Source organism: Gorilla gorilla, chromosome 22 (assembly GCF_029281585.2).
Source record: "Gorilla gorilla gorilla isolate KB3781 chromosome 22, NHGRI_mGorGor1-v2.1_pri, whole genome shotgun sequence".
Classification (NCBI taxonomy): Eukaryota; Metazoa; Chordata; class Mammalia; order Primates; family Hominidae; genus Gorilla; species Gorilla gorilla.
In genome coordinates this window covers 34,134,789-34,144,395 of record NC_073246.2, presented here as the reverse complement: position 1 = coordinate 34,144,395, position 9,607 = coordinate 34,134,789, and the positions used below count along the sequence as shown (strand labels likewise).

At 42.6% G+C, this 9,607-nt stretch overlaps 1 long non-coding RNA gene across 1 annotated transcript in view; it reads left to right on the top strand.

Annotated features, from left to right (window-relative positions):
• The first annotated feature begins 1,183 nt into the window (after positions 1 to 1,183).
• Positions 1,184 to 9,607, top strand: part of LOC129529352 (uncharacterized) — a 96,031-nt gene continuing 87,607 nt past the window's right edge. Inside the window, exons 1-2 of the long non-coding RNA XR_008674849.1 lie at positions 1,184 to 1,328; positions 3,348 to 3,427. This is a non-coding gene — a long non-coding RNA (uncharacterized lncRNA). The remainder of the gene's footprint in view (positions 1,329 to 3,347; positions 3,428 to 9,607) is intronic.

The following is a 9,607-nucleotide window of genomic DNA, read 5'->3' as shown; positions in this document are numbered from 1 at the left end:
GATTGTGTGAACAGGCAGCATATTTATCTATGTTTTAGTCTAAAGATGGAACATATGCCTGTGGGCTCTATTCCATTTAACAAGCTTTTATTGAGCACCTACCATATGTCTGACTCCTAGCTGAGCGCTCAGAGGGATAAGGAAGAAGTGTAGCATCCAGGACAGTGTGGAGAGAGGAAGAAGCTTGAGTGCAGATCCCTATAGTTCCACCATTTTGTGACCTTGGACTGGCTGCTTAATATCCTTGAATCTCAGTTCCTTGGTCTGTAAGATGGGGCAGTAATATCTCAGGGAGAAATTACACTGTATGAGGTGACACATGTCAATGTCACGGCTAAAGTCTTTTGGGTTGCAAGTTACAAAACCCACTTCAAACATAACCAAGAAAGGGAATTTCTTGGAAGGGTGTTGGGGTCTCTCCTGGATTTTACCAGGAAGTGTAGCCTGGGAGCCACAGGGAGGACAGAGAAGACCAGAGCCGTTCTGGGGCTCTCAGCAGCAAGGAGGGGGTATCTTCACCCCAAAGTCTCCACTAACAAAGCTCTTCCGTGCGGCGATCTCTGTGCCACTCTCAGTTCCAGCTCTTCACATAGAGTCTGTTTGGTTCAGTTGGCTCTGGCCAGAGGGGCAGGCTCCCAGCCTGGAAGCCTGAGTAGGATGGGGACTGGGTGCCTATATGAATCTTCCGGGCTGCCCCAACAAGATACCACAGACTGAGGGGCTGAAACAACTGGGCTTTGTTTAGATCTTGGAAGTCCAAGATCGAGGTGTGGGCAGGGTTGGTTTCTTCTGAGGCCTCTCTCCTTGGCTTGCGGGTGGCCACCTTCTCCCTGTGTCTTCACACATTTTTCCTCCATGTATGGGTCTGTGTCCTAATCTCCTCTTTTTATAAGGACTGTGGTCAGATTAAGGCCTACCCTAACGGCCTCATTTTAACTTAATTACCTCTTTCATAACCCTACATCCGAATATGGTTACCTCAGGAGATCCAGAGGTTAGGACTTTAACATATGAATTTTTTGTGGCCCACAATTCAGCCCAAAACAATGTCCTCCAACAGACAGGCTTGTTAGGAAGACATTCCCAAAGGGGTCCACTCTAGCCATGTCGCTAGCCTTGCAACAGGACCATAGCAGGCTCTCTTCAAATTTTGGTACTCTTTTCTTCTCTCTGCAAAGCACTAGCTCTCTGCCACCAAGGAACTCCTTTTCCCCAAGGGAGATGATGCCTGGAGCTGTGAAACAAATCCTGAGCCACCGGATGAGTGTAGACTTGAGACTCCAGAGTTTGGGATCCTCGTCCAGATCATGCCACTGCTTACCAAGTAGGTAAGAGATGTCATCGTTTGGGTCAGTTTCTCATGGATGAAATGGGGTGGGTAGGTAGAGGCAAGTGGGCCCAATGATCCCATGATTCAGTGATTCTAAATCTTGCCTTGGTTAAGGACAGAGCGCCAAAGTGAGGGGTAAATAATTGGTGTTGACGAGAGTTGCTGGGAAAGCCTTCATGCTTGCTCAAAATGGAGTGTTTCCCATAATCTGCGTTTGGGTTGGAGCCAGTCATCATCTATGACTGACTGAATTTTTTTTGGTCAGAAGCAACTTTTCTCTTTTTCTTCTGACAATAAAATAAAATAAAGTTCCGCCCTTCAGAGCCAAAGCAGCACATATTTTGGAGAGAAGTCTCAGAGAAAAGCAGTTTCTGTTCATTTCCCTCCATCATCAGCTTGTCTGCCCCAGCTCCCGCTCTGGCAGACACTGCTGGGGGCTTGGCAGAGCTGGGATTGCTGCTCTTGAGATTCTGAAGGCCAGTGACTGAAAGAGAAGGCGCTGGAAAGGGTCTGTCAGGACTCCAGTGACAAAGTGAAGGATTTAGGACAAGAGTCAGATAAGATAAAGAGAAGGAAGATACCCTCAACTCTGAGTTCTGGAAGGAAAGTTTCTCAGGGAGTTCCCACAAGGACACTGTGTCCTCAGCTTCCTGGGTGCTTGGATGAATCTTGGGGCTTTTCCTTTACACATGGAACCTCTTCCTGAGATTTGAGGGGCTCCATAAATCATACCCTCTCCCACCTGCCAGACTCCTAAACCAAGACAAAAGGAGAGGAGAATGTGCCTCGGAGGCACAGTAGTGGGTTTCCTAACAGAAACCAGAGACTCAGAGGCCAGGGAAGAAGGGGCGTACCGAAGGGCGTGTGCAGTCCCAAGTCTACACCTGGCTGGTTCTGAAAGACAAGCAGGAGCAGCAGCTGAGCTCTGCTGGCCCAGCTTCTCTTTCCAGCAAATGAGGGGTGGTGATAGAGTTTGTATACATGTCTCTGCCCAAATCTCTGGTTGAAATGTAATCCCCAGTGTTGGAGGTAGAGCCTGGTGGGAAGTGATTTGATGATAGGGGCGGATTTCTCATGAATAGTTTAGCACCATCCCCTTGATACTGTCCTCACCATAGTGGTCAGTTTGTGAGATCTGGTTGTTTAAAAGGGTGTAGCACCTACCCCTCCATCTCTTGCTCCTGCTCTGGGCCTGTGCCTGCTTCCCCTTTGCCTTCTAACATGATTATGAGCTTCCTGAGGCCACTCCAGAAGCCGAGCAGATGCCAGCATCACGTTTCCTGTAAAGCCTGCAGAACCGTGAGCCAATTAAACCTCTTTTCTTTACAAATTACCCAGTCTCAGGTATTTCTTTATAGCAATGCAAGAATGGCCTAATACAGGTGTTCAGGGGCAGAGGGAGGCTGAGTGTCAGGTGAATGGATGTCCTGACTCATAGAAGGAAAGATCAGGAATAGGAAGAAAAGCTTTCCCACAACACTGCCACTTACCCCAAAACAACTCACCCAGCAGAGTCAGGTGTTAGGTCTTTACTGAAGGTTTGGAAGGACAGAGGGTGGGCTCACACTGCTTGACACTGACGGCTTAACCTTGAGTATTAGCCATTGGCCTCCTTGTCTTGGAAGTCCTTTGGCCCAGCCACCAAGAACTGTTCCCTGGCTGCCTCCTTCCCAGCTGCAGCTTCCTCTGGTGTTGCTAGAGCCTTCCCTCCTGGAAGGTGCTTCTCCTGAATTCCTCTTATAATGCGGAGAATTTTGACTCTTCGTCCCTCTGTTGGACATCTAAGTAACATTAAAGGGCTCAGCTTCACACACGATCACATATCTATTTCGGCATCTTGGAAGAGCGAGCAGGGATGTTGACATTTCAGGGTTTCCATTCTCTCTGCTTTATCTGTGTAGGTGGAAGGGAACACTTCAGGTATTTATCTTCCCAGTGTGATGACTGATGCCCGCTAGAAGGCAGAAGTGACACCATCAGTTTGGGTGTTCAGGAGCATTCTTTTAATTTATTGTAGGGTCCTGCCTACCATAATCCAGGAAGTGGTCTTCCAGACATTAAATAGGATCATGAAATCAATGGTGTGAGCCTTCACAAGTAAGTCAATGATCAATTAATCAATTAAGGTTTTATTGTTGAGAACGATGTGCATTATGGAACTAACAATTCTTTTTCCAAATGAAATCGAGATTTCAGCTCCATTTATTGAATTGTGAACAGTCCATTTTTTCCTGCAAATTTAAATTGCTGCCTAAAGTGTTTACTGAATATGTACATTGCTCTGTTTTTGGACTTTATTTTATGTCAACAGATCCATTTGTCTATTGCTGTACCAGTAGCATACTTTTAAAATATGGTTGCTTTACAGTTACCATATTTTGATATCTTCTATATAAAATCCTTCCATCTTTGTGCCTTTTCCAAAAAACTCTTGGCTTAATGTATGGATTTTTACTTCCCATTGGTTGGTTGGTTGGTTGGTTTCTGAGACAGGATCTCTGTTGCCCAGACTCGAGTGCAGTGGCTCAATCATAGCTCACTGCAGCCTCAACCTCCCAGGCTCAAGCAGTCCTCCCACCTCAGCCTCCCAAGTAGCTGGAATTACAGGCATGCACCCCCACACCTGGCTACTTTTTTGATTTTTTGTAAAGATGAGGTTTCACTATGTTGCCCAGGCAGATCTCAACTTCCCGGACTCAAGTGATCCTCCCACCTTGGCCTCCCAAAATGCTGTGATTACAAGCATGAGCCACCATGCCTGGCCCCCACTGATTTAGTAAAAGTCAGCTTTTTGTGGCATATTTTACAAAGGATCAAATTAGTAAAAAATGAAATGTACAATTTGATGAGTTTGACACATATACACCCTCATGTAACCACCTCACAATTATAATGTAGCATATTTACAGCACCTAAAAAAAAAAAATTCCCTTATGCCCTTTTGGAGTCAATTTCCTCCCCAGCCCTGGCCCCGCGCAATCCACTGTACTTTCTTCTGTCGGTATGGTTTTTCCTTTTCTAGAATATTATATGAAGGAAATCATACCGTATGTAGTCTTTTGTGTCTGACTTTCCTTCACTTAGCAGAATGCTTTTCAGATCATCCATGTTATTGCAGGAATCACTAGGTCGTACCTTTTTATTGCTGCTGGTTATCCATTGTATGGGTGTATTACAATTTGTTAACCCACTGATGATGGACATCTGGGTGGTTTCCAGTTTTATAGTGTTATGACTTCTTCTTCTTTTTTATTTTTATTTTTTTGAGTCAGGGTCTCGCTGTGTCGCCCAGGCTGGAGTGCTGTGGCACGATCTCGGCTCACTGTGGTTCATTGCAGCTCACTGGCTAATTCTTGTATTTTTAGTAGAGACAGGGTTTCATCATGTTAGCCAGGCTAGTCTCGAACTTCTGACCTCAGGTAATCTGCCTGCCTTGGCCTCCCAAAGTGCTGGGATTACAGGTGTGAGCCACCGCGCCTGGCCTTGTCATGAATAAAACTTCTAATAAGTATCTGCATACAAATTTTTGAGTGGACACAGGCTCACATTTCTCTTGGATAAACCCCTGTGAGTAGGATTGCTGGGTCATATGGTAGGTCTGTGTTTAACTTTATAAGAAATGTTAGGATGTTCCAGTTTCCCTGCATCCTCACCAGCACTTGTTACTGTCAGGTTTTAAAATTTATTCTAATAGGTGTGCAGTGGTGCCTCATGATCATTTTCATTTGCATCTGCCTAATGACTATGATAAACGTCTTTTTCATATGCTTGTCACATATATATACCATTTGGTAACACACCTATTCTAGTGTTTTGACCATTTTTTAAAAACTGGGTTGTCTGATTTTCTTACTGCTGCACTTTGGTAGTTCTTTTTATATTCTAGATCCAACTCTTTTTTTAGGTATTTAAAAAATATTATCTCCCAGTCTGTAGCTTGATTTTTTATTCTCTTAACTTTTCACTGAGCAAGTTTTTTATTTTGATAAAGTCCAATTTAGCAACTTTATCTTTTTTGGTGTCATATCTACAAACTCTTTGCCTAATCCCAGATTACAAAGATTTTCTCCTATGTTTGCTTCTAAAACGTTTAATGTTTTTCATTTAGGTTTGTGATCTATTTTGAATTTTTTTTAATAAGGTGTGAAGTTTATGCTGAAGTTTATTTATTTTGCCTCTGGATGTCCAATAAGTCCACACCGTTTGTTGGAAAGTCATCCTTCTTCCAGTGAATTGCTTTTCACCTTTGTCAAGGATCAATTGGTTCTGTCTGTGTGGGTCTGTTTCCAGGTGCTCTCTTTTGTTCTGCCAGTACCACACTGTCTTGAGGAGGTAGATAAATAGTTCACTCATTTGTTAGGAGTCTGGCTACACTTTTGCTGAAAGAAGTGTTTTAAAACATTACCAGTTCGACGTGGCCCCACCATGTCTGAGTCTTCACTACCCCTGTCCATCCATCAGAGTCCCACAACACTGGGAGCTTCTGGAGGGCAGGGATAGTGACATTCTTTTTGATAAGCCCAGCACAGGACCTGCCACATAGCAGGTGCTCAATCATATTTGTGGGAAAAAAAATGACTAATGATTCACTGGCTAAATACTGTCTACATTCAAGAATATAGACAAGAAGTCACATTTAGAAGGAGGCTTTTAATCACAGAGTGACCATTTTACAAACAGGGAGCAGAGACATTTTTGCTGTGCTCCAGCACTCAAAAACTTTTTCTTTTTTTTTTAAGTACAGTCTAATTCAGATGAAGAAAATATACTTATGGGCTATGACCTTTTTCCCCAACCAAAATGAAATAATTATATTAAATGCCATGAAAAAATGACATACATTTATACCTAAGATTATGTATTTTACTCAGTAGAAGAATATGATGACGAAACAGGCACTGGCTTTCACCTTCCGAAATGGCCATATCCAAGCATCTTTGGAAAGTGACAGGCCATGGAGCCTTATCATCCCTCCTCCTGAAGTGGATTCAGGTTTGTATTGGAAAATTCAATCGCTCTCAGGCTGCTTCTTGCTGCTGTAAAAATCCTTTCTGGTATGAAATTGTCAAGAGAGCAACACAGAAGAATTTCTTTGAGTCTTCTGTGGGACAAGAAAATAGCTCGATAAGGCAGTTTTCCATAATCGTGCTCTTTATAGTGAAATGTTACCTGCTTTACCTCTGAGCTGTTAAGGGTTGACATGCGTGTCTTTTATTACACCTGCCAGGGGAGGAAAGAATGTCAGAAACCCAGCCTGAGAAGCCCTAGTTCCTTCTCTGATGTTTAATTTCTCACATCTCTGCTTCAGACAGTCTGGTCTAGCAGACAGGCAACAAGGCCGAGGTAGCTGGCTCCAAGTCTTCCTAAATTCTCAGGAACTCCATGTTCCTTCCTTCTAAGGAAAGGGAAATGGGATGTAGCCCATCACCCTGCCACACCATCTTCACTGAGACAGAATCATAAGAACGATGACACTTAAGTTACCATTTGGTGTCACATCTTTGACAGTTGGCTCTGTCGCTTTCTTGAGTTTTTTTTTTTTTTTTTTTTATTGTCAGCTGGACATTTTGCTTCTTCAAATAAAGCAGTACTCCACTGGAATGTTGCTCGGATTTTAATTGTGTTTTCTTTGGATGGAGAAGAATTTGAAGTTCTACTTTCATAATAACCACACCAAATGATTTGCTTAAATTGAAAGTGAACAGTCAGTTACATGTTTAGTTTTCAGTCATGACATTGTATATGAAAGTTATGAAAAGGTAAGTGCCATCTATGTTGACTTTGAAAAAATATACATATAAAAATAACTACGGTCTCTCTAGAAACGCTGAAAGCCAAATATAATCTTAACATTTAAATGTGAACTTGAGGAATAGGGCCACATTTTAACAGCTTGACAGGCTTCAGTTTCAGCTGCTTTCTTTAAAGAGAAATTTCTAAATATTTAAGCAGCATCTGTCAAGTCTCCCAGACATGAGCCATGAATGAGACTTCCTGTATTATGGGGATTGTAGTGACTGCTAGAAAAATAAACTGCAAATAAATGAATCCAAGGGAGAGGGATGCAAATACGCTCTGCAGTACGAGTTCACTGAGAAGGAATTGCTGGACTAATTTCCTTGAGTAGGTACTTTAAAAAAAACCAAAACCACATCTTTTGGGCATCAGTGTCTGTGGCAGTTCATTGCAGACACAGATGTTTATGTACAAAGACCAGGGCATTCATGTATAGATACGAGTAAGTGTAGCAACATATATTGTATATCCAAGTCTTATTTAATCGTGACAACATTTTTGTGTGCTATTATTATCACCATCCTATAGATGTAGAAGAAACCAAGTCTGGCTGTATCCCTTGATTTTGCCCAGGGTCACTGTCATAGTTTGTTTTGGCTGCTATAAGAAAATACCACCAACTGGGTGGCTTATAAACAACAACTGTGAGAAATGTAGTTCTCACAGTTCTGGAGGCTGGGAAGTCCAAGAACAAGGCCCCGTAGGTTTGGCATCTGGTGGCAGCTGCTCTTGGTTCCTAGATGGCATCTTCTTGCTGGGTACTCATGTGGCGGAAGGGACAACTCTCCTCTCTTTAGCTCCTTATAAGGACACTAATCCCATTCATGAGGGCTTCACCTTCATGACCTAATCACCTGTCCAGAGACATTCCAGTACCACCATGTTGGGGATTAGGTTTTAACGTATGAATTTAAGGGACACAAAGGTTCAGTCCATGCATCATGTAATTGGTTGATGTTGGTTCTGCTGTCTCCAGAACCAACATTGCAGCAATGCGATGCAACGTTTGCAGCACTGTGACATTGACATCATCGTGTCCCCCACAGACCTGGACTGCGTATTTGTACATAATTCCCAACAACTCAAATGGAATTCTGCTTTAAGGATGCCTACTTATTTATTTATAACTTCTTTTGTTTCAATAGTACCCAGAAGAAAAAGATGTCTGTGGTTCAGGAAAGGTGATCAGGAATAACCCAGCAGCCCCTTTCAGTCAACAGCAGTGTATTTTTCTTTGAAACCACCAAAGATTTTCTCCTTAGGAAAATGTCCTTGGCATGTAATTAATGTGCCAATCCCATAGCACTTTTCTTCCTCAGAGGGCTAAATAGAGTTTGAGCTTTCTTTGTTTAAAAGCAGCAACAGAAAATACCAAACCTAAGGGTGGAACTCATGCTGAGCCCTTTTCCCGTTCTGTTTTCTTTCTCGTGGCTCTTCTGTGGTCAGAATATTATAAAAGCCTCCTATGGCTCACAGTCAGTCAAAGAATCCATTTTTCTTCCGAGGCGGCTTGCACATACCTGGTTGCGATGGCCCCTTCGTGGGGAACCTTTCATGGTGAGAATCTTATAAATAACAAAGAGCAGCACAAGAAAGCTTTTGGTGATAGAAATTCTTTTTTCACTTCAGTTTTCTGCTCAACATTTCTGGGTGAAAATGATTGGGATTTTATCTTCTGTCAAACCTTATCAGTATCAGCTAGGTTCTGAGGAATTTTTAGTCCAGCTGGAAGATTGCTCCTGGGAATGAAAAATTGCATAAATGCTTTCCACTTTAAGTTCAGGTAAAATATCCTCCCCCTTGTCCCTAGCTCCTGCCTCCCCACCAGAAAACTAACCCCTAATAATAATAATACTTGGTATTTGTGCTGGGAATTAACTTCTCAAGGTCGGACGGAAAGCAAGTGTAGAGAAGTGATACCTTGGGGATGAAAAAGCTTGACTTCTTTAAAACAGTTCTTCCCCCACTATTGAAGCATGGCATTTGTATGTTAAGAAGAAAATAAGTTACTCATAATCCCATTGCACAGGTGTAAATGCTGTTAATATTTTGCTAAGATTTTTTCCCAGTGCACATATATAATTTTTTTCTTACACAATTGAAATTCCAAAGACAATGTTATGTTAGGTGGAATCCGCATCTCTTATGTAAAACTAAAAGAGGTATTTTTTTCCCCCAAGAAACAAATCCTTACACTGTGAGGTTGGAATGATTATTTAGACACTTTGACAAACGTCGAATTGTACACTGGAACAGGAATTTCTGATGTCCTTTTTCCTCTATTCATGGTTCCCAAAAATCACCCCTCCCTCTTCTTGACAGCAGCAACAGGCAGAGGAAAGAATGCTTTTGACTTACAGAAGTCACTAGAGTGGTACAGTCACAAAGATACAAGAAGGGCTTGGGACCTACAGAGTTCTGAGGAAGGGAGGAGTGACGTGGACCGCACAAACAAGGGCATAGAGGTGATGGTATTGGGGG